The sequence below is a fragment of the Hipposideros armiger genome, unplaced genomic scaffold (assembly GCF_001890085.2).
Source record: "Hipposideros armiger isolate ML-2016 unplaced genomic scaffold, ASM189008v1 scaffold_329, whole genome shotgun sequence".
Lineage (NCBI taxonomy): Eukaryota > Metazoa > Chordata > Mammalia > Chiroptera > Hipposideridae > Hipposideros > Hipposideros armiger.
The window spans coordinates 1,450,909-1,477,041 of NW_017731679.1; the positions used below are offsets into that span (position 1 = coordinate 1,450,909).

General features: G+C 35.7%; 1 protein-coding gene across 1 annotated transcript in view; it reads right to left on the reverse strand.

Annotated features, from left to right (window-relative positions):
* Window positions 1-25,761, reverse strand: part of ELAVL2 (ELAV like RNA binding protein 2) — a 160,272-nt gene extending 134,511 nt beyond the window's left edge. The window contains exon 1 of the mRNA XM_019660776.1: window positions 25,742-25,761. The gene's annotated coding sequence lies outside the window, so the exon portion shown is untranslated. The remainder of the gene's footprint in view (window positions 1-25,741) is intronic.
* Between the last annotated feature and the right edge of the window lie 372 nt (window positions 25,762-26,133).

A 26,133-nucleotide genomic window follows, 5' to 3' on the forward strand; every position in this document is an offset into this window, starting at 1 on the left:
GTTTTGTTTTTTTTAAGCATCCTTTTAGGAAAAGAATGAAGTCAGAAATGTTTTCAAGTAAAGCTGCGCCGTTTGAATTAGCTTTCACTTCATATTAGAATAGAAAAGTGTAGAATAAACATCCGGTCCAGGAAAAGAGGTACTGAACTAAAGTCCTTCACTTTGAGGTGTATGGTGACTCAAAAAGAGCAGTTGTGTATAAAATTAGAACAAGGCACTCCTCTGAATTTGCTGGTGGTACAGTTCTTGGACCACACATATATTGCTGACAGTAAAGATACTCAAGCCTTTATCTAAGCTTTTTCTCCAAGGATTTAGAAAGTTTAACCAGAAGACCAAGTGCTTTCAACACTTCTGCTTTATAGATGAAGACTATTAACCCCATTTTAAAATAACATTCAGGAGGCAGAAATACAGTTTTATTCATGGTATTTATTTCTTCGTCCAGGTAAAAGTGTGGTCCTCAAGATGGACTTGATGTATAAGTAGACAGTATTCACTTGACATAGGTGTTTTTCCAGCTTGAATTTCTTCTAATCTTGAAAGATAGCTCCAACTTTGTAGATAGTGCTTACATTTCTTGTACAATGTAACATATCGTCTCTAGAAGCTCAAGCCTTTCTAAAAGGAATTCCTGTACCTGTTTATTTCTTTCTAGTCACTATTCTTTGAGAATGCCGGAAAGAGGAGAAACAGGTAAGAGAAATTGGGATGGAGGGAAAGCCACAAAAACAAAATAACCAGAAAGTGAGGGGGAGAAATAAATCAGAGTTTCTTGATAGTGTCCTTGAGTGTTGATAAATTATTAATGGCAAAGAACAGAAGACCTGTTTTTCTTCCATATAGCCTGTATAGTATACCCGAGGTACTCCTGATGATATTATAACTGGGAGGTGGGAAAGAAGGCCTGAATCTATATGTTATCTTATAATTAGCATTTATAATTATCATGCCCTAATCCCTGCCCCCACTTTTTATATAATATCAGGCCTAGGGTTGTAATTTAAACTTAAAACTATTCTGTAGACCTGAGTGGAATTCATGGAAAGAGGAAAGAAAAGCAGTTTGAAGAAATGAAGTCAATGGGCTTAGGGAAGGACAAATGAAGGGAAAAGAAAGACTCTACCTCCTCTAGGTTAGATCAATCACTGTATGAATAAACAGTTGTAAGATTGGGTTTGTTGTCATCCTCTTTCAACCCCTCCCCTTCTCCCCAGCTCAATACAGAGAAATATCTTTTAAAGTAATAAATACAGTTTGGGTAGAAGTATAATACCGTTTAATCAGACTTATCTATGAGTTACTTGTCTTTTCTCCTTGTTAACATGCTCTTAATATTGAATCAGTTGCATGTTTTCATGAAATACACTTAGCACTTTGAAGAAAATATTTACCATTAATTTACAATTACATAAGTGTCTTCTAACTGAGTGGAAACTAATACCTAGTTTTGTTTTTTCACGCATGTTTGTATCCTCAATATTATGTAGATTAGTGGTATATTTTTCAAAAGGTTCAGGGAGGATGGATATGGAAAGCTGGGTGTGGTATGGGGGTGATGAAAATCTAGCATGTCTGTTATACAGTTAAAGAAATTACATGGAAAACAGTAAACTTGTCAATCCAAATGCAAAATACTAAATTCTGTGGATTTGGTGTATGTGCTTTTTTTTCAGTTTAAGTAGAGGAGCAAATTTTTTTTTAAATGTTTTCATTTTCAATGTGGTTTTTTTTTTCTCGGTAGGTAAAACGGAGTTAAATTATTTAAGAAATTTAAAATACTAGTTTACTTTCTCAATAAAAAGCAAATGTTTTTAAATTTTAAAACTTTTAAATGGATAGCTATACCATGAGTAACATGTGTTTTTTTTAGCTTTTAAAAATAAAAAGTGAATACAGCCACTTTAAAACGAATGCTATCTTGATGTAGATTTTACTTTGAAATTCATGCTTTCATAGCCTGAAATATTAACATATTATATTTTGTAATTAATAAAGACTATGTGTAAACATCACACTCCACATTAAGCAACTGCAACCCCTCTTCATTCATAGTTAGGTAAAGAATTATCCATACCATCATAACTTGCATTAGGAAAGCATTGAAAAGATATTTGAGTTATGATTGTCACATTATCTCTGATATATCTGCAGAATCCTTGGCATTATCTTAATCTGCAGGAGACAAGGGAGAGATCTGGGGAGTCACTGAGAGCTTGGGAAAAAAGTTTGATGTAGGCAAAGTTGCAAAAAGAATGGTTCTTAAAGCCAAAAGAAATGAATTCAATTGATTATTTTACTAATATTTCTTTATACAGGAACAATCATTCACGGGAATACTCATAAGCTATTATGGGCAATGTCTTTTTGGGTAAATGACCCCCTTACACTAGTTGAGGGGGGGGTTGACTTCAGCACTTTATGATACAGGGCACTGTAAAACACTATTGTAACATTTTTTTAATTAATTTTTTTATTGTTAGTTTCAGGTGTACAGAACAATACAATAGTTACCCTTTTTTCACCCTCACCAGGTAACAATCCCCCTCCCCCCATCTATTGCCCTCCCACCCCCGATATCATGCTTATCTATTTATTGTAACATTTTTTAAAGTAAATAAATCAGATAAGCTACTTAAATGAGTTTACAATGTTTGGCCTAGGGCGGTAGTTCCAAACATTATACCCTCTTAGATGAATAAAAATAGCATTCTCTGTGTTAGTTTGTTGGGCTGTTTGCTGGGGTCTGTGGTTTACATGTTAGTAATGTGACAGTTGAATACATATGTGAGAAATATAGATATTATATGGCTTGATGACTATGTTTTATTTATTCTTCTTAAAGAAGTATGTCCACTTTCCTTCCACAGTTTAGGAAACAGAAAAAAAAAAGTTATCAAGAAAATTGACACCAAGTTGAGTTTAGAACGTGGCAACCGGGCAAGAGAATGAGGCAAGAATTAGTACCATGGACAGAGACTAGCCGACCCTGAATAAAGGTTTGCAAAGCCTGATAGATCATGTTTTCTGTCCCTCCCAGACAGACGCGGAAACTGCAATTCTTGGGAACGTTTCATTCCACAGACTTTAAGGAAAAGGCTGTCCTACTCCCTAGAAATACGTTTATTTTGAATTAGGCTGTCTTTTGCTAGGACTGGGCCATCGTGGCAAACTACCGGGAGGGTCTGAGTCCCGAACTCGCTGCGCCCCCTCCACTGAAATTCAGACACTCCCTTCCCATGGTGAGCCTGCCTGTCATCAAAGTGGTCAGGCTAAATAAATGCAAATCCAGGTAGTCACCCCAAAGTCTGCTAAAGCTACTCCAGAGTTTTTAATCCTCGAAATTCCCAGTGGGAATCGCAACAAAAACGCCTACCCGCCCACTCTTGCTCCCCTCCCCCAATTCTTCTCCGAGCTCCTACCACCTCCTGGCAAAGGGGCAAAGCCTTTTATGCGAAGGTGAGTGACCTCTGAGACTATTTTGCAAAGGACCCTTTATATTGCAAACACTTTCCATTAGGGACAGTGCCAGGGGCGGCAGTGAGCAGGATCACACACATCCTTTACTTTCTCTTTACATTTTCCTTAAATTCCTGTTTAAGAGAAAGACTAAAAACAGCAGACTCAGCGAGAATTCCCCCCTTAAATCCCGAGGTTACTGTTTACACTTACAGACACGTGATTGTTTATTTAAATGTTTTTAAATATTAAATGTAATCTAGTGTCGCGATAAATCTTTGCGACCAGCTAGATTGTTCTTCCTGTTTCCCCCCGCCCCCGCTCCCCGCCCTTTTTCTGGGCAAAATTTGTGTACTATCCATTCTCCTTTAGGTAATTTGCCTGCAGATATGCAGACTAAGATCTGTTGCACGTACCCCGGAGTGTCTCAGAAAATATATTTGCAGCTTCGGATCGACGATCATTTATGTAAACGCTCCTAAAAATGTCCTCAAATTTATTTTGCCCCCTCTTTCACTCAGTAGCAACTTTTAGTTGGATGAACTCGCGTCTTTCCTGAGCATGCAAAGGGAGATGTAGGCGACCAGGCGAGGGTGAGTTAAGAAAAACTGGAGGTGAGAAAAGGCAAATCAGAGAGCTTTGTGTCCGTTTCTTTCAGGGATACTAACAGCCTTCTCTAAGCTTCCTCCTAGAGCCCATACATCTCATGTAAAATTAATACAAGTAATTAAAACTAGCAGTTTCCGAAGTTAAAGGAAACCATCTGGCTCAGCTGGTGGTCATCAGTCATTTCGCTGGCCCCTTTACCGGGACCTGGGAAGAAACGGTTTTTCTGCTTCCGATGCTCGGAGGCTCTTTCTTATATTGAAGATTTATGTTTCCACTTGTGTGCGATGCACGTCTAATTTGAAATAATAAAGCCGGGCTGAGCAACCAGTCAATCAGAGCTATCGACTGCACTCCGCACGCAGCCCTGCCCCCACCTCCCTCCGGTCTCTAACCTTCTTTCCCTCCTCGCTCTCCTTTTCCTCCCTCCTCTGCTCCCTCACACACTCACACTTTTCCCCCGCGTGTGTTCAGATCAAACCCTTGCCCCACAGATCAAGTGACCGCACCGGGGCACGGTGACAAAGGCGGAGTTTGTATCAGGAGTCTGAGGCCCGGGGAGACACAGCGGCTAGAGAAACAGCTGTCTTATCAGCCCGCTGCAGAGATGGAGATGGCTCGAGAGGTCCTCAACAGATAATCACTTGAATAGGTTTGCAATGCGCCAAACTTCACGCTTGATAAGGCCAACCCAATGTAGAGAGCAGCCCAGATCCTGCTCCATTCTGTTTTATCTGGGCTGTAAATTAAGAAATTGAAATTCAGGTGGCAGAGGCAGCAGGCTGCTGATAGACCGCTAAAGTAAACTGTCATTAAAATTTCGGCAGGCAGAGAGGGGGCGCCTGGAATGGGATTTTTTTTTAATGGGGGGGAGTAGTGAGGTGAGAGAAAAAGCCCACAGGTTTTAAAAATTATTTGGGGAGGAGAAGCTGTGTGTAAGGAGGAGTAGCAAAGGAACACAGCATTTTGGTCATGGTTCCTAGTCAGAGCTAGGAGGCATAAACAATTTAGAAAGTATAAAGTTGGGTGAAGTTTGGGGTAATAGAGATTAAGAAACAATTTAAACCAATTTGATAGGAAATGGAATTCTGTCTTTATCAGAGCAAGGGGCAGAGGAAGCTCTCCGGCTACAGTGTTAGAAACAGATTCCACAGGGACTGTCAAGTTTTCCTTTTGTTGTAAGAAAATCAGATCAAACAGATGCAGAGGAGTTACCATAAACTGAGGTTAACGTGACCTTTTTTGTCGAAGTGATAGAGCCACCAGAGATTTCAGGGTGATTATTAGACTAGCCTGAGTAATTGTTAGCCACAGAAAATAATCTGCTTAACTCCTTACAGGCATTAGAGGTATATATTCCTCCTTCCCCCTTTACCCAGGTAATTACTATGGGGGCAATAAAGGAAACAAAAAATTCCACGTGTGTATTTTGACACCACCTGGCTCTTACAGCACACTTTATATTCCACTCTTCTGTCTGCTTTTATGAATATGAGGCATGAAATTCTATGCATTATCTGAATAAATGTTTCACAAAAAGTTTTAAACGTACATATAGCCAACGACCTTGTTGTCTTGATTCAGTAATGACTTTGCACTGTGCCTTGTTTTTTATGTAATTGAATAGATTGTAAATTCACTGGTGGGCATTTGTGAGAGTGTAAGTATGGGAGGATGCATTGCATTTTCCACAACAGCATTTATATTTTAAATTTTAGCAACATTTCTAAAAAAGGTACCTTCGGCTGATAACACATAGTTAACGCAGCTTTAGAAAAATCAATAAGTTTTAAGTTTGTTTAACCCCAAAATTTTGATCAATGTCAGAATACACTCAATTGACAATAGAAAGGCTACTTAAATCACAGTGGGACACGAAAGAATTAAAAATGAATTTGTTAGGAAAAGTGATGAGAAAAAACTTGATACTAGTATACATTTCAGTAGCTATTAAATTATATACATATATTTAAAACAATTCTTTTAAAATTTGAAATTGTCATATGATTACTCATAGGGAGATAAATATGTCATGAAATCTCAAACATATTTCTGTTGAATACTTTATGCAAAAATCCTACATATCTTATAATAGAGAACTGGTATTGTTTTTTTGTGTGTTGTTTTTTGTTTTTTTTTTACTTCAAATGTATGGATGAATAAGTGCTGTATATATTCTTTAATGAGAAATTTATGTTTATATAAGTTAACTTTTCCCTTTCATACCACCACTTTCCATTATGTTTTCATATTCGTTTAATTAATGGCTACTGTGTAAGCATTTGAAGAAATATTCTTTTAGTGAATTGCAGCCTTTTAGTCATTATATTACCTTCAGATAATCAGATAATAAGATATTGTTCTGCTCATTACAAATACTCAAACAAGTTTGAGTTGCCAGCTGAGTTAAGCTATTTTTATTTATTGTTTTTCTTAATTAAATTGAAAATCTGCATACAATGGATAGCTTAAACTAATCTTTATCGAAACAGGTAGGACTTTTTAAAAGATATTGAAAATTTTCATGAGGGTTAAAAGATGCACTCTTACTAGATCTGAAATGTGAGAAAAAGAATTTTATAAATTTTAGTTACAGTATCTCAAAACTAAAAGATAATTTTAATAAAAACTTCAGTATTGAACAGAAAAATGTTTTAACATGGAACTATTATAAAAACCACTCCTAATTCTTGACACAAATAAATGATATATTTGGTTTCTAAAGGCATAGCAATTCATTATGAATGATGAAAATTAAAAATACAACATATTTTTAAAGGGATTCCCCATTAATTCCTCTCTGGAAATGGGATAGTAGATTTTAAAGGCAAACAGTTTGTCTATGATACATAAAGGAAAAATACTGGAAACTTAGGAAATACCTAAAAGTTGTAATTTTTGTTTAAACTGATTATACTTCTATTATACCCCGCCCCCCCCCAATCAGACTACTAATTGTGTCCTTCCAGATATAACATTTATCTTCAGGTGAGGGCCAAATGAGGGATACACTGTCAGCTTCTATTTCTAAATATGTATTCCTGATCTTTGACAAAAGATCAATTTCAGTTTGATTCAAGCATCTTTTGAGTGCCTATCATGTGCCGGAATAACACAACTAAAGACTAAATGCTTAAAGGAAATCAGACTACTGTTTAGTAAATCCTAGTGAAAGGAAAATTTAGGCAGTTCAGCTCAAATTAACGTGTATAAAATATCTTCACAATGTGTCTACATTTTGTTGTTATTGTTTATCTTTCTAAAGTTTTGTACAATATCTCTTTATAAGTTTTTTAAAATAGTACAGCTTGTCATAAATTAGTTCTTTAAATCAAAACTGTAATGTTACTCTTCTAGGAGCTACAATTTTGCAAATTGTTAGAGAAGTTTGGGTTTTTTACTTCAGACACGTCCTGATTTGAACCTGATTGTGGGGTCTCAGACAAGTTACTTTATTTCTTCTAAGCCTTGATTTCCTGATCTATAAAAGGGTGATAATAATGTTTGATTTAGGATTACTATGAGGTTAAACATAATCGTGAGTGTAAAATAATCAAACTTCCTGGCATGGAGGAAGCAGTAGTTAAATGGTAACTACGATTATGAGAACAAAAATGATGACTTAGCACATTTATTTGATGAAGCCAGAATTAGATTTCTGCTTTCATATGCTGTCTCTTAAATATTTTCATTTGCTCTCGTGAACATCCTAACTGATAAAACTTAGGATAAATATCTTCTCACATTTGTAATTGTAATCAAGTTCAATAGGTCCCCAAAAGCATAAAATCTTCATCTGCCCTGTTATGTGGCTTCAATATATTTCCCAATACAATTTCATGATTCACTCATAAAAAGTCGTGGATCTCAAAAAGCAACATAGTCTGAGATCCCATTTGATTGATATAATAATAAAAACACCTTAGATTTTTATAGTACCTTTTATCACAAAAAGCTCAATGTACTTTTACATATTTATCATTGTAACCCAGGAGATAGGAAGGACATAAATTATTTCTCATTTTCAGTGGCATAACAGAGACATTAGGAGTTTAGGTAACATTTCTAAGGTTAATAGGATTAGAGGTCAGGTTTTCTGAATGTCAGTCTTTCTGTAATGCGTTACTCTCTTTGGCATTAATTATGACCATTGTTATTTTAGTTACGTTCAAAATTTTAGTCTTTGGCATTAAATAGAGGTTATAATTCAGTTAATTACTTGCTGAAATCAAGTTGAGTGAAATATATACCATCGGTGTCTACACAAATTAAAATATTTTTATTTTATGCCAAGAGACACTTTTATTATTCAAATATATATATATATGTATATATAATTTATATATAAAATACACACACACACATACACACACACACACACACTAACCATTCTTAACTCTAAGGCAAGATTTTTAAAGTTACTATTCATTTATGACCTTGGAAGAAATCACTTTATCACTTGCCTATCCCCAGCCTCATTCCCTCTCTCCACATATATTTTTATAGGCTATTATATTTATTCCATTTACATAGACTAATAGTACTTTCTGCTCTAATTTTCTATTTTATAGGTGGTCTATGCTTGATAAACCTATCAAGGTAAATATGCAAAGGAATATTAGAGGTAGACTGTATAAAGGGCACAAGAAAATATGCTTTTTATAATAGCTTTTGGTTTGTTTTGAATGAAACAACATGGAGAAATAACGTCCACTTGGCTTTATAAAATATACAATATCAAGAGAATCCTAAAACTTGCTCCTGGTTTATAGTTTTGCAGTTCCCTCCTGTGCTTACTTTGCTACGGATTGATACAGATGTAGCTATGGACGTGGACTTTCAGTGAGTGAGTGGAATGGAAGGAAACAAAACTGATAAAAGAATGAACTTTTGGATGTCTAAATTGATAGATTACACTGGAAGACTTAATGTTTTTATTTTAAAATCAGTAGGCATCTCTCTGTGTCCAAAATGTATCTCATAATTTGATAAGACTGACCCACCCAAAATCAAGTCCAGTCATGTGACTGCCAGACTTCTATGAGATGGTGTAATTAGCACCAAGAAGAAACATGCATGCACGCATTGCAGAATAGCCAGAGCTGTTCTTTATTGCCAGAGTACTCCAACCCCTTTAACCCTTCATGTTGATGTAACTACATGGAAAATCTATTTCTCTGATTAGTATATTTATGTGCATTTTAAGGCTGAGAATAGTTTAATAGAAATAATGTTCTGTTCCTTTGATCACTGTCATTCTGGTATGAAAAAATTAGAGAATATGATTGTTTGAAATACCAGTTTGCGTAAACATGAGTTGAAAGATGTAATATAAATGAATGGTGTTACAGACTGTTTAAGCTGTTTGAGTAACAAATAGACATTTCCTTGAATTATTTTGACACAACTTACTGTGAAATTTCTTTTTTTCTCTTGCTGATATTACTAGATTTCTCGTGCAGACAATAAAAGAAAAGCCTTTCTTTTCTGTCAGTGCTCATTATTTAACTAATAGAGCACTGATGTTTTCTAGAATACTAGTATTTCCTGGATGTAAATAAACACTAAAAGAGAGGTGTATCTCCATATTAGTCATATCAAAAGGATACATGAAAATTTGAGCCTCTTCACAAGGTTTATATAAAAGAGGAAACTATTCATATATATATTATGATGTTTTAGTCCTTAGTTGTGAAAGATCTTTACATAAATCTACTTTATTGGTGTGTGTGGGTGTGTGTGTGTGTGTGTGGGTGGGTGGGTGTGTGTGTGTGTGTGTGGGTGGGTGTGGGTGTGTGTGTGTGTGTGTGTTCAGAGCAAGTAAAATGCGGCTCAGAAGTGACAACTGCAAAACTGTGGTGGGGGAGACCAGGCCAACCATACTGGAGGAAGTGATAGGATATCAGGTTGGTTAGTTGTTGTGGAGTCAATCATGGAAGGCTTTAAAAGCCAGCAGAGAAAAATAATGACATCAAACTACTGGATGCAGGATATACCGATTGACGAGTATAAATTTTGGACATGCCAAGCAGGAAGAGACTCAAAGATACAGGAATCAGAATCAAGACGGAAGGAGGGTTAAGAAGCTTTCTGTCTAAAACAAGGCAGGAAAGTCGGGATAAATAGGGATGGAAGAAGACTTGACAGGTACGGAAGAGGGGTTTGCATTGATACTAACTGAAAGTGTTTTATGGCCCTAAAGTGGCAGGGTTCTGAACAAACACTTCTGAGCCAAGAAGGCCAAGAAAGCTGCGAGAAAGCGAAACCAGGAATCAGAGCCTATCAGGCTGCATTTTGCTGAGCTGTGGGTATCTCTGACACCTTTGTGTCTGAGGGGTGTGTGTGTGTGGGTGGGGGGATGAAGGGGCTTTAAAAACATTGTTAGGAAAGAACACGCTGTGGCACGAAGCTAAGATCCCTAGGCTTGGAGAAAGGAGACATGGGTCCTAGTATTATTTCTCCCACAACTAGCTGATTCCCTTCAGTAAGTCACTGAGTAAACCTCATGATTCCTTGGAGAAGACGGGATTAGTAATAATAATCGGTAACAAGTACTGAGTATGTACTATGCAGCATTCTAATGCTTTAGATGCATTCTATCAGGGGTGTCAAACTCAATTAAAACACGGGCCATTTGGTGCAACAGGCAAGATTCACGCGAGCCACATCACATTTACAAATTTTGTTAAATTTATATTCTGAAGTGAGGATTCAGGAATATGGATAGGATAATTAAAACAGTATATAATTGCTTTTATTTAAACATTTATTTTATTTAATGTATTTATAAAACTAAAATTATTCTTTTTTACCCGAGTGCTCTTTTTAACCTTTTTGCTATTGGGATCTGTTTACGTGGCAGACATATCGCTTCCAAACTTCGCCGGAACTGAGTCAGCGTGTTTATACACGCCCACAGGCCCCCAGGAAAGGCACTGGGCCACGTGTATACTCATCTTCAGTAGTTAAAGGGTTAACGAGGGAATTGTGTGTACGGTATTGCCTCCATCTCCCCTAAGCGCTATTTTCTTCATAACAATTTTTTCTATTTTCATTTTATTTCAGAGCATCGCGGGCCACAAAAAATTACCTCGAGGGCCGCATGCGGCCCGCGGGCTGCCAGTTTGACACCCCTGCATTATATCATTTAACCCTCTCAATAATCCTATCATTTTAAATATAAGGAAGTTAAGTAATTTACCCAAGATCACACAACTAGAAATTGACAGAGATGAAATCTGACCCCAAGTAATCCATTTCTAGGCCCCCAAACCTTAACCACTACTTATTAGGTGAACTCTAAGGTACTTTCTAGATGTAGCATTCAGTAATTCCAAAGAAATATAGCAGAAATTAAAAATGACATAAGACTTGCAAGAGAAATAAAGCATAAGAATAATAATTAACATACACAGGCAAACTATATTTTATAATGAAACTAAGCATACACATGGCTTACCATGCTATCTATTGCTGACAAATGGAAGGGAGATAAAAGTGATTGTTCAATGTTTTGCTTGTCTAAAATGATCCAGGTCAAGTACAATAGGATTTTGAGAAATATTATATAATCCCAGGAGATCGTAACCTCCGTGTAATATTATTTTGGGGTTTGAAGAAATTCAGCTCTTTAGCTTTTGTAAATTTTAATTTCCAGACATCTACTCCATAGCCATATAGTAAACAGTTATAAAACCACTCAAATGGATAGCATATATTTGTATTTTAATGACATATAAAGATTTTCATGAAATACTGTAGATAGTATTAAGCATCATATAAAGGATGTTAACCAGAATATTAAGCAGTGGCTATTTTGAGGTAATGGGAATTGGATTTATAGTTACTTTTTTCTTTATATTTTCTGTATTATTTGGTTTGTAGAAACCCTGAACATGAATTCTTTTTTATAAATCAGAAAAACAGGTAGTGTTGTGTTTTTGGGAAAAATGAAACTCTATAGAGCTCAAGGGCTCAAGCTTCAGCCCTGTAGCCACCACGTGGGAGCAAGTAGGTACCAAGTGGTGAGGACAAGTGACCTCCTGAAAGGCAACTTAGATTTAGAGAGAAGTCAGATGAACAGCCCTGGATATTTATAATTTATAAACAAAATAATATTCCTTACAGAAATAAATCTTGAGATTTGCTACTTAGGGAAAATAGATACAGAAAAATGACAAAAATCTCAGAAATTGCTCTACCAGTTTCTTAGAAGAATGCAGCCTCCAAGGTAACTATCCTGTCCAATTAGAATGGCCTAATATCACTTATACACAAGAATGCCAACTGTTTCCTTCACTCACTGCCTGTCTGTATTCTTTTCATTTTATTAATCATTTCTTTTTCCCTATTATATTCGTGCCCACAGTTGCTGGAGAATCTCATAAAACGAGCCTTTATTCCCAACTGGCAAAGCCCTTAAAGAGATTTGCTTATATTTCTATGGCATATAAATAAATGAAAACCATAATACAGTAAATAGTTATAATGAGATTAAACAAAACCTGGCTTCCTGACAGGTACCATTTAGTGAATTGCTATTTCAATGCCTTAAACAGTCACCTGAGTTAATTCAATTTTCATATTGTTTAATTTTTGTCTCTAAAATCACTCTTCAGAGAATGAGAAACTGGCGCACTGTTTCAGCTCTATAGGATCATACATTTTGAACATCCTCACGTTTTATTTAATTTTTCCATTTTAAAAAGATTTGAATATTATGACCAAGAACCTAACAAGAGCTACATGCATGTATTTTTATATTATAAAATAAATGTATATTATATATAAATATGTATTTATATTACATATAAATCTATAATATATATTAATATAACAAATGTATATTATAATACAAGAATATTCTGATTAAACTAGTACTGACAGAACTAGAAAAGAAGGTACTAAGAATATCAAAATAAGGGAAATTCCTTTTTTAACATGTTTAATGTGACTCTGTTACTATCTTTTAAGCTTTATAAATTGTGGATGTATATTAACTTTTAGATATGAGTTATGACCTTTTTTAAAAACGTTATTTGTCATAAACAGAGGATATAAAGTGCCGCTGCCCTTGCTCATGCACTTGTTTGACTCCTGGTGCAGTCTTGAATAATTTTAAACCAAACATGACTGCGGCAATCAATTTTCGTCCAATTTATTGGGCATGAGTTAAAGCCAATTAAAAAACCATTTTTGGTGTAATTCAAGGGGAAAAATGTATAAACCCATGAAAAACAGATTTCAGTCCTAGACATGAGTCATCACTATTCTAAATAATGGTGTCAGCCCTAAATCAGAAAGAACAAATCCTAAAATTGCATAGTCCACACTGGAAACTGCATTTATCAGCAATGATTTTTATACACTGGTAAATATATTTAATAAGAAATTGACCTGGAAGGAAAATCATACTCTTCTAATATTGTCACATTTCCGAATATTTTTTTTAGCCATGAAATTAACAGGTAGTTTATGGCAGACCCTGAGTTTCTGAATTAAGAACTAAGGTAGAGAGCCATCTGTGACTTTTATACAAGAAAGCAAAACATTTTACCCATAATTTTAAAGTATCTTTTACATACTTTTATATACCATGTATCCTTTCACATGAAAGTAGTGGCTTTCTTTTAAGGCCAGGAAATGAAATAATTCCTGTACATTCCAGCTAATCTTAGGGTAATCAAAGTAGCAAAATGGAAGCGTCTAGGTTGGAAATGACAGCTAAAAATACAGCCATACATTTTCAATATGTATATGAAAAAGGCCTTAGAGAGTTCAGGTTGTAGCGGTTCAAAGTATTCAAGCAGGCCTGGATTCTGGGTCTGCCTCTCCCACTCCTTGGTATATGAGTTTAGGCACATTGCCCAACCTCTCTAAGCCTCAGTTTTCTCATTGGTAAAATGGGTATAAAAATAATAAGCACCTTTTAGGGAGGTTGTGAGCATTAAGTGAAAAAATATTTGTCGAGTGCTTAGGAGAGTGACTGGCAGAGTGACTTTTCAGTGAATGATAGACCTGGTGAGCTGAAAGCCCATTGGCTCTCACACATAGCTGGCTGTGCATCAGTGACTCTACCTACCCGCAGGTTGTTGTTGTTTTTTTAAGTACAAATCTCTGGTCTCTACCCTGGGAGATTACTTAGTAATTCTGAGCTGAGGTCTAAGCCTATGTGTTTATAAAAGCTTCCACGAGTGATTCTGATGAACCACTGATTTAAAGCAAAAAACAATGCAGATTTTTCAGTTGCTCAGTTAACAAAGAGTCAAAGTAAATTCCGGCTTGAACTATTTTGGTTTGGCTCTCTGTTGAGCAGATTAATTGGAATAATTGCCAAATTTGTACTTTGTGTTATGCTGAAAGAGATTTAACTAGGAGACTTTTAAAAGATTTTATTTACATTAATCTATCTGTGAGGTCACAGAGTAAGCGTGATTTTCCACAATTTCCTCTTATTATAATAAAAGTAAAGACTTTTGAGATAACCCCTGGGAAATGACAGTCATTCCATTGGCATAGACACATTTTAGTATTTACTATATCTTAGAGCTTTTACTTCTACTTAATACACATAGGCAGGTAAGCCAATACTACCAGATCAGTTTTTTTCAGAGTGCTATTTTCCTGTTGAGTTTGTTCATTTCTAACTGTTCTATTTCAAGATAAGTAAGCACTCTCTTCAGTGATAGAGATCAAGGAGTGCCACACAGTTAAGAAAAGCAACTGTCAGAAAAATACATATTTTGGCTGATATGACGTCCCTACAAGTTACTCACCATGATTGTTTAACAAAAATGAGGGCATTTTCCCTGAACAACTTTTAAATATTAAATGAAACCACTACTCTCCTTCATATCTCCCCTGGTCATAGAAGTTCACATGAATGGGCCTGACTTCGAGTGGGTCAGTCTTATCAAATCATAAGATACATTTAGGATACTGCTACATGGCCAAACAGAGTTTTTAATTTTGAGAGTTTTTAAGAGAGCAGGCCATTGAGATACCCTCTCCCTGGATCTAAGAATACAAATTGCATAGATTACCTAAGAGCTTATTTTCTGGGAACATTCTACCCCTTGGGGTTTAGAAATGACTGTAGACATAATTCAACATCATGTATTGGCGAGCTGTTGGCAGGTCATGGATATGTTGATCAAAGAGTTGATATACCCACATTCTAGTTTTAAAACTCTTTGTGAGCCTTTATGTTTCTATATATAAAATGAAATGGTAGTATTTGCTTTTCTTACTTCCAGGGATTATTGTGAAGCCAAAATAAAATTACATATATGAAAACTGGAAAAAATTTTATTGTTGTGGCATAGGAATCTAGAGGAAAATAATTATTTTTCAATGTATACAATTTTCCAGTAAATGATCCAAAAGCTTTTCAGGAACACATTTCCTTTTTATTATTAAGTAAATGATTTTTTTTTCCCTTTTTCAATATGATTCCCCAAAAGTTTCAAAATCAGTTTGCAAAGTAACAACTTCACTTCAAAAAGTGAAGTTGCCTGAAGCTTGCTGGACTACCATGGAACGTGAAAAATGAAAATCTGTAGAAAAAGTGAAACCTTCTATTTTCTTTGTTTATGAATGTATTGTTTTATGTAAGTCTAGTCTTAGACAATTGGTTCCTAAAACATGGCTCTTTTGAAATTTTAGAGAGAGCCCTTTCAGAATTTTTCATTTAACCAGCAGAGAATTGCTTTTTCACAGCTGGAAGCTTGAACAGCTGTTGACTCTGTCACTCTTCTATTCCCCCACGTGAAAGCTCAGGAACCCTCACTGTGTGGTCAGGAGGACAGCCAGCAATGCATGTGGTCAGAACCATGGTCCCGTGCAATCCAATTCCAAGGCCACCCCTCCACCCCCACTGTAGGACAAGGGAACAGACAACTCAGCTGCTGTGTCACCTGAATGGGGGAGATATTTTGGCAGTTGAGGAAAACCAACCTCCTTAAGAATCTGTTTTCTTTCCCAAGTTCAGATCATAAGGCTCATGTGATCATAAAAATTCCTTGAAGGACTTTTGATGTCAGTTCATCTCAGGATTTGGTATCCTTTTAGAATTTATCAATATCCCTCCCCCCTTCCCCCCCCCTTTTTTTTTTACATTATATAGGAAACTCCCTTTTCATTTAGGGTATATTTCTGCGCCTTTCTTAGTGGATACTAAATAGCTAATTCCATTTTGAATTTACAGGAAGAATAAGCAAAAAAGAATATTTCAGAATGGCTGCCGTTGCACTACTGTTGATTGTATCCACTAGGGGACTCCTCTCAGAATGGTTTAAAATATCTCTCCTCTCATTCCCTGTGGCCTCTAGCATTTGATGCTCAACTAACTCTTGAGTTGGGCCACTGGCTACATATCAGTGTTAGAATGAAAACATTCCCCCTCCTTTAACACCTCCTGCTAGTTCAATAAAGCGATGTTTAAATAACTGAACTGGCTTCAATGAACTGTACTTGCCATTTTTTCCTGCTTCTTAGCTAGATAAAATGGAGATAATTATGAAGTGGATGAGCAGGTTTAATGAAAGCCAGTTTCTTTTGGTATACTCCTGAAGCAGCAATCATCATCTGTTTGGCTTTTGAAGAGCAACAATTATAATCACTTAAACCCCCAAGGGGAACAAAAATAGAATTTACATTAGCATATAAAATATACAGCTGGATTGGGCAAGCCTATAAAATTCTGGGGAAATCATTCTAATCTGAATGCTATTCAAACTCACAAGTAAAATGAGTTCAAGAGTATTTTACATGCTTCCTTCCTATAAAATAATACGTATAACAATGTTGAGAGGATTTTCCTAAAAATGAACACAAGGAAAGAAAAAAAACGTTGCCAGGAGAGAGCCCCGGCAGGAGTGGGCTAAACTGTATTACCAAGCTATCGGAGAGCAAGATGCTTAATGATAGTCAAGTGAAGTGCTAATCAGTCCAAAGTGAAAATTTTTCATGGATTTCAGAGTTTAAGAAAGAAAATAGGGTGGTTTCAGTCCAATCAATGATGACACTTGGTCATAAGTCAAACTTCAGATTAATAGTTGTACTTTCCTCCTCCATTGTAAATGTGAAAGAAATACAAAGGCAAGTGAAAGCGCTGAAAAGTTGATACCTTATTGTTATGAGGCAGAACTCGTTTTTCTGTTTTAAAATATTTTCATACCACTTCCTCTCACATAACCTCTTTCTTACACCTCCCATTCCAATTCAAGCCCAGATCATAAGCAATCTCCCTTGCCATTTATGTTATTTAATTACTTTTGCTTTTGGGTGCCTTTCCAGGTTTGCAAGATACTTTTTCTTTCTTTTTCTTTTTCTTGGGGGGTGGGGGTAGAGCATAGAGTAAAAATGGAGCCCTTGCCTTATCCATTATGCCGCTAGCAACAAAACACTAACATAATCAATACTATTAAAGGCTTTCCCAGCTGTGCACATTTGTCAAACGCCCTGTATCTGAAAAATTACACTAATGAATCTTGAAAAATTCAGCATCCTACACAGAAAACTTGCTCTCCCTCATCATAAGTACATATCAATATGTAAGAACTAGAAAAATATACACTTCATCTTTCTTTCTATTATTTTAAGATCCACTACTACATTTTGTTAAAATGGGGGGAGGGGGGAAGGAGTCAGTATGCAAAACTTTACCTCCACTGAGAAGCACTTTCTGAATTACCTACGCTCAAGCCAAAGGCATGCATATTGGTGATAGCTTCCTCTGTGTACCTAAAAGCACTTTGTACGTGCCTCAGATAGCAATTATCTCGCTTCCTGAGAACCATTTGTGGACATGTCTGTCTTCTAGAGTCTGTGCATTGCTTGACAACAAAGCCAACTTTCCAGGGTGGGTATTCCCAGGTGCTGGCACTGTGCCTAGAGCCTAGTAAGCATGCAATGTTTGTTGGGTGAAGTACATTATTAATTTGTATTCAAAGACACCTCAAAATGCTATGGTGTCTATGATAAGAATCAAACATATTAAATACCATCTCTGCCATAATATCCAATTTAATGGTGATAAATTAAGCACTAAGAAATTCAAAAGTCTAGATTCCTATAGCATTCTTCACTCTCATTATCCTTAACAAAAGATAGTGGTAATTGTTTAGATTTTTAGTAAATAGTTATCATGTGTCTCGTGGTTAATTATTTTTACCCAAAAAGCTGGAACCACTCAACAAGCTGAGTTCTCAGGTCTTCACGGTAATGACCTCAGGTTTCATTAGCTATATATATGTTTTAATTAAAACCATTCTTAGGGGCCACCAGTTAGCTCAGGTGGTTAGAGCACAGGCTTATAACACCAAGGTTGCCGGTTCGATTCCCACATGAGCCAAGGAGCTGCACCCTCCATGACTACATTAAAGACAACTACTTGACTTAGAGCTGATGGGTTCTGGAAAACACACAGTTCCCCAATAAAATTTCAAAAAACCCCACCCCAAAACCATTAACATTGACTTTTAGCTTTTGTCAGTGCCAGGTGTAGTGGTATCTAGCTTGTGTCATCATTCTGCCCTTTTCTGTAACACTTCATGCTCTGAGAGGCTTTGAAAGTCCATAACATATAATTTTTACTAATTTTTACTTTGAACACAAAAATGTAATGATTTCATGTTTAAAAGAATTTAAAGGGATAATTGAGGTGTATAGCATGAAGGATTCCAGGATGTATGCAGGAACTATCTTAAAGTCCTTTTATTATTTTCCTAATCTAAACATAGTCCAAATTTTCCTCCTAATGTTTCAAGAGAAATTGTCATTTTGTTTGAAGTTATGAAAAGCAATACTGGAGAGGTAGAAGAAAATAGACTCCACAGACCTATCCTAAAATACCCTTAGATTTTTAAGTAATAAAAAATATAGTTAACACATTGTGGACCGGTGACACAGAGTTGCGGCTCTACATTATAGCTGTGCAAGACGGATGATGCAAATCTGCGTTTCAACACGCACTTGGTTTCCCGCGCTATACATTTACGTAATACATGGAGCCTTTCTCCAAATGGTCCTGCTGACAAATGTTCATAGAAACGTGACCTCACTCCGAGTTAATGATCTGTGATAAATATAAAGAACAAACAGCTCTGTATTTTCCTCTGTTGCTCTGCTCTGCATTTAGTCAGCATTCAGATTTCAATCACTTTATACCCATGACGGAAAGACATAGTTCTTACGGGGAAAAAATATCTTACAGAAGATGAAATTTCAGCGGAATTGTTGGCGGACACATTATCTGATGTTCCTGACAATGCTGATAGTGACAGTGAAAATGACAGTGACTCTTCTATTATTGGAAATAGGCAAAACAAAATTGTGCATCCTTTACCAAGTTACAGTGACAGTGAACAAAGCGCAAACGAAAGTGACGATGACGATGACACACTAGATTCAGTGGTTTCCACATGGGTAAAAACAGATTAAACAGCAAATTTAGGGCCATTTACCAGAAACTAAGGCATGAAACAAATTCCCTCTGACCTGACGAAAGTATCACAAGTAACAGTTCTCTTTCTTGGAGACAGATTCTTTGATATGTTGTATGAAGAAACAAACCTATGTTACTTACAACATCAGGAAAAGTATGTTACTGGTTCTAAGGGGTTGAAATGGTCGGATGTCATTGTAGCAGAAATGAAAATTGTTTTTTTCAATAATTATTCTAATGGGGCAAGTCAGGAAAGATAAACTAAAGGATTATTGGTCTACGGATCCATTTTTAGATACTCCTATTTTCAGGAAACTTATGAGCCGTAATAGATTTGAACAAATTCGGTGGTGTTTACATTTCAACAACAATGAACTTCTGCAACAATCAACTAACAGGCTTTTCAAAATTCACCCCTTGTTGGATTTTTTCGTTGAAAGATTTCAGACTATTTATAAGCCAAATCAACAACTTTCCTTAGATGAAGCAATGATTCCTTGGAGGGGTAGGCTTCCTATACGAACATAGAACCCGGGGAAACTTATAAAGTATGTCTTACTTGTTCGTATGGTCACTGAAAGCACCTCAGGCTATACCTTGAATTTACAAATTTATGCTAGTGAAGGAAAAAAATTATAGGAAACTATTTTCACACTTTTGGAACCTTATCTTGATCAAAATTACCATGTCTACCAAGACAACTATTACAATCATGTGACAATTGCTGAAATTCTCCTTTGAAGACAAGTTAGAGTATGTGAAACAATCAGAGTGAACAGGAGTCTTCCTCCAGAAATGAAAAACGAATCACAGTCTCTGAAACATGGCAAAACTACATTCAGGAGAAAGGGTGAAATTCTTCTTCAATCCTGGAGGGATACTCGTGATGTCAACATGATTTTCACAATTCACGATTCAACAGTGGTTGATGTTCCACAGAGAAATGAAGTAAAGAGAAAACCTATTTGTATATTTTATTATAATATGTTCATGAAGGGTGTTGATAAGGCAGATCAGTACTTGTCTTATTCTCTCTTGAGAGAAACAGTGAAGTGGTCAAAGAAAGTTGCATTTTGACTTATAAATTGTGCACTTTTCAATTCTTTTAGAGTCTATCAAAAACTAAACCCTACATCAAAAATGAGATACCAACAATTTCTGCTACAAGTGGCAAAAGACTGGGCTACAGATAAGGTGGAGACAGACTCAGACACAGACACAGATGCCGCACACCCAGGAACATCAACCCAAACCCCTCGTGTGCTTCATGAGGACCCCCCTGGGAGACTTTCAGGTGATATGCGCAAACATGTGCTAGAGAAAATTGTTGGAAGTGAACGGGGTAAAATACCCTGCTAGGAGGTGCCATGTTTGTGCTGCCCACAAAAAAAGAAGTGAAACTCGGTACATCTACAAGTTCTGCTTAGTGCCACTCCACAAGGGGGAATGTTTCCAGAAGTATCACACCCTCAAGCACTACTAGGGTCTTTGGTGAGTATTTCCTGAAAATTTCAGTTCACAAACATAGTTACTGAATTTGATATAAATTTTTAAAGAAACACAGTATAAAGTTTATTTAAATGGTTTAAACCCCGGGAACATGAATTTAAACAATTTAAATGCCCCATCCTCAATGTGTTAATGTTCTTACCATTAGATAAAATTCAGTTTTGTGGCATTAATTATCCCATAAGTTTAAAACTGAAAAACTTGTCTTATAATAACTTGTCTTTTTTTGCTTCATACTAATATAATCATAACTTTTTGTATATGTATATTTGCATATATTTACTATTTGTATATACAGACTGGTGCATTTTGATGAATTTGAAGGGAAAGAAAATTGTCTAGAGACAGTCCTAAGATTTTAGTACATAATATAAATTTCCAAAACAAGGATAAAATAAAAAATATATACAAGTATTTTATTATCTATGATAAAAACTGAGCCTGAATTTTATTTAAAATGAGGCATGTAACTAGAATAGATTTCAGAGGTTACAAATCAAAGGGTCCTTCAAGGCCATGGTCTGTCTCCAAGGTCAAAGTGTAGTAGAGTTTAGTTTTCCATGTAACTAGAATGTTGGGGGTTGAAGCGCTCAAGTCTGACAATTCTCCCCTTATAACATGGTTCTTAAAAGTCCAAAACTATCAGACTTTCAAAAAAAGCTATTGGCACTCATAGTAATGGGGTTTAAACGTATTAGATATGGATGATTTCACCTTATAAAAATCTGAAACTTACAAAACGGATGAATCAGTTTTTGAAAAGTTCTTCACTTTAACAGGAGCATTAATTCAAATGTTCTTTTAATGTGTGAGCTTTCTGCATTTTAAAAAAAGTATCCCAATTGAAAAAAAGTTTACTACACAAAACTGGAAGCCCACTTATTGCATGAAGTGCAGATAGCAGATAGCAGATAGAGTGCTTTCATTTCTTCTCAGCTGAAAGTGAAAAATTGAGCAGTTTTCTGTTGAATGGAAATGATGTCTTTAAACATTTTTTTTATTGGTACTTAGGGGGTCTTGACTGGATTATCTTGATAAAATCTTAACATCTCTATTTTTCAACATCCAAATTAAGAAATAAACAAATCCAAACAGGTGCAATATCTAAGTCCAAATCTTACAGGTTTAAAGATTTTATAAATAAAAAGGAGCAAAATTAGAATTTTAAAAGGGAATATGTTTCCCCCCCCAGTATTTGAGAGTCTATCATCTTTAATATTTAAAGAGGAATCATTTGAAACCTTATTTTCTATATCACTTTCTATCTTTGTGTCTCTTTAGTTCACTAAATGGAAGGCCCCTAATCCCTTACTAATTAGGGTAAAAGTTAATTGATTTTAAGTATATCAAGGTAAACTTTGACTTGGAAAATAGATAAATGAAAAAAAAATCATATGTCACAAACACTTCATTACTTGAGCAAATGTTATTGTAATTGATATTGAAAGTCTTTAAAATAAAAAAATTAAATCCCATTTAGGTTGGTAAAACGAAAACAATAACTCTACTTGTTTGATTTTAAGTCCCTTTTTAAGGAAAACTAGGTTTGCAGTTAGGTTTTCCTTTTATAAGTAATTGGTACTTATTTGAAAGTACTTTGTCACTATAATTGATTTACTCTTCCTCTCTTTTTCTTTGTTTTTGGGGCAGGATGGAGAAGTCAATACATTTTCATAATTATTGCCCCAAAGAAAAACAACCAGCAAAACCAACCTAATATATCCAAACCCAATTTGGGATACAGTTAGAAATATTTCAGTAAGATTTTTTTTTTCAAAAATGTTTTATTGAGGAAAGTGCCAAGATTAAGAGGCAATCATTCTTATCTTTGGAATTTGTGGAGATTATATGGGTTTTATGAGGCGGGTTGCTTTAAATTTAGTAAAGTGTCTCATATTTTTCTATTATTTGTTTCTCTTTTTGTTTGATTTTAGACCCAAGTTTAGAGTAGATAGATTTTGATTCAAATCCCCACTTCATGGTTATGAACTATCTGAGCTTAACTATTCAGATTCTAAGCATCCTAAAATCTACCAACTAGACAGTTCTGAAGATTAACTGAGATAATATATGTAAAGCACTTACATATATAACTGAATTCATAGCTGAATCATTTGCAGGTAGACAACAAATGTTAACAATTTAAGTTAACTTTTTAGCAGTTTTAGGTTGTGTATTTGATATGAGATACACGTGAAGTTTAATACTAATTAGAAATAACAAATGAAGGTTATTTTTGAATTCTTTAAATCAGAGTATCACTTCAACCATTCCGTTTTTACTTTTTTGCTTGCAGGCACCTTTCATGTCCTATATATGTAGAAGGGGTAAAACCTGCAATGTAACATGAAATGATCCTGACTACCACCCACCCCCATTCCCTACATCTCATCCATTTTTCTCCTTTATTTATGACCCTATTCACTTAAAGTGAGTCAATATTATGGGAAGCAATGAATATTTGTATGAGAGTATTGCTTAGTTGAAAACACTTAGAATTTTGTTCTTATGAACATTATAAGCTTTGTGTTATTTTTAAAATTTATTCTAGTGGACTGAAATTAGGGAAAATATCAGAACATGCCCACTTATTTCTACTGTGCCAATAACATATAATTAGAACACTGAAGAAAGAAATGGATTATTATAATATTACATTCTGATATAAAGAAATTTCCTTATTAAGAATATTTAGCAAACCTAAAATTGCCACAGAATTATGATATTAGTGAGGGGAAGGACCAGGAATCTACTAGCCTAAGTACTTTTATAGAAAATTAAACATATGCACTATTATTAATTATCATTAAGAAGACAACTTTCAGTTATTCAACTTAAGTAATTATTATGAATGTCTTCAACTGAAATAGTGTTCTCAGTCTAGGTGAAAAGCTACAGGAAAATTGAGGGCTTGTTTAAAATTGAGTATGATAAAATAACTCCAAAGGGTTTTTTCCTCAAATAAAGTATCAAAGTAATCTAATTTTCATGTGTACAAGCCATATATTTAAATTTAATAGTTTGATAGTTTAATAGTATGGTCCAAAATAAATTATATAGTTAAAACCATTGTTAGCTGACATTGTTAGTAGACTAAGAATATCAGTATAGAAGAGAAGCAAACTTCCCAACTGAAATTTTTATGACTAAATATACAAAATACTATATTTGAATCTAAACTCGTCTGAGATTCTTTTTCAAAGTTTTACTGAATTGATGCCTCTTGTTCAATAGGTTAGTATTTCAGTGAGCCATTTATTGTTTAAGTTTTCAAATTGAAAACAGTTTTAAGGATGGTGACTGTAAATAGCAAGACTGAAAACAATAGTGATGACTTTGGAAGCCAGTGCATAAGGTGTCACATTCCTGTGACAGTTACTGGTAAATGACAGTACCTTCATGTAGAATAGACAAAAATTAGGTCAGCTGTTAAAATAAATTATTAAAGTACATGCCTGATAAAGTACTTTAATCCTTATTGCTATAATATAATGTTTCAAACGTTATTTTCAGTGATTCTTATGATCAGAGGAAGTTTAGAATAATTTACAAAATCTTTATTTCAGAATAGATCTTGAGAAATGTAAGTACATGCAATTATATCTGCACACATATAAATGAAAGTTAAGAATGGTTTCAACAAAACATGAAAACAATTCCTTTCAGGGGGGCTTTTTTGTTTCCATCTCATTCTTCAAATGGGAAAGCTTAGATGGCCTTGCCTATCAGAGAATGTGCAGGTCCATTCCAGTACAGGGTATCACAGTCATCTCCATGACAACAGCCCTTGACAAGTTAAAAGGCAACTAGGTTCACAAACAGAAAAAATTAAGACTACTGAGCACTGTTATATATTATTTTAAGTGCAGAGCTGGCCAAACAATTTAGGATTTTCCAGAGGAAAGGCTGAGCCTCTTACTAAACTTGGAATTGTTAACTTTACCATGAATACTCAGAAAGTGAATAAGATAGTGGGGCAAAACTCAGAAATCCTTCCCTGGAAAATCCCCCATTTTAAAACAAATGAAAGGGGTTAAGAGAGGAGGTTGAGAAAGTACCCTGAAATAAATCTGTACACTTTAGTGTGAAAAGCGGGGGGAGAGTAAAGAAAGAAGTGGGAAGAGGGGTAGTAAGCAATTCTTTTCTCCAGCCTCAAAACTTTTAAGACCACAACTTTCCAACTGTATTATTTGATTATCATTTAGCATTTAAAATTTGTCCAAGAATGATGGCTCCTAACGTTGCTACCTGAGGAAGTCAGAGGAAGAAAGGAGCAGGTCTAACAGTGCAGGTGAGGGCACAGAGATAGTTGTGGTGACTTCGGGTGACTCCATTGTGCCTTTTCCCCTTAAGGATTTTGTTCAGGAATGACCCAGCTGCTGTGCTGAGTTCAGGAAGTCAGAGCACAGTCCTTTTCAAACCAGACAATAACCTAGTTCCCGTGCCTCCCTCCCCTGCACCTCGACCCTGCAGACTGCCAACTCTTACCCACTTTAAATGCATCAAGCCTGTTACCATCCCAAGAGTATCAAACAAATACAGAACATGTCTACTGACACCACAGTAAAGACAAAAAACAAAATTAGAACTACTGTTTTTGGTTTGTTTCACCTCCCCCTCCTCCCAGCCCCCAGTCCTTTGTGTGTGAGGATTCCCCTTCAAGCCACCCACAGACAACCATACGAGAAGAAATGGTAATTTTTGGTTTAAAAGTTCACTTACCAAGGCAACCTCATAGTGCTTTGTCATGCTTTTTGCACTTAATTTTTCAGAACTGCGTGTGCAGAGCGCAGAACTGGAAGGCAGGACTAAAGTATTTCTAGTAATCACAACAAAAAGGAGAGAACATTGACCAATCAGAATAACATTAAAATGCACAAACCCCGGAGCAAGACGCGACAGTTCAAACCACACCAGGGAGGGGGTGGGGTGGAAAAAGCCAAGCTAACAAAACAAAAGGTAAAGGAGAGTTGAGTGGTTGGAGGGGAAATTGATCCAAGCCGCCTTTTGACTGAAGACTGGCTTATCACCGTCTCCGCCAAGCCCCCAACACCCCCACAATTACCCGAGTGACTGCACTTGCCTCCAGCCAGCTCAACTGCAGGAGAGAAAAG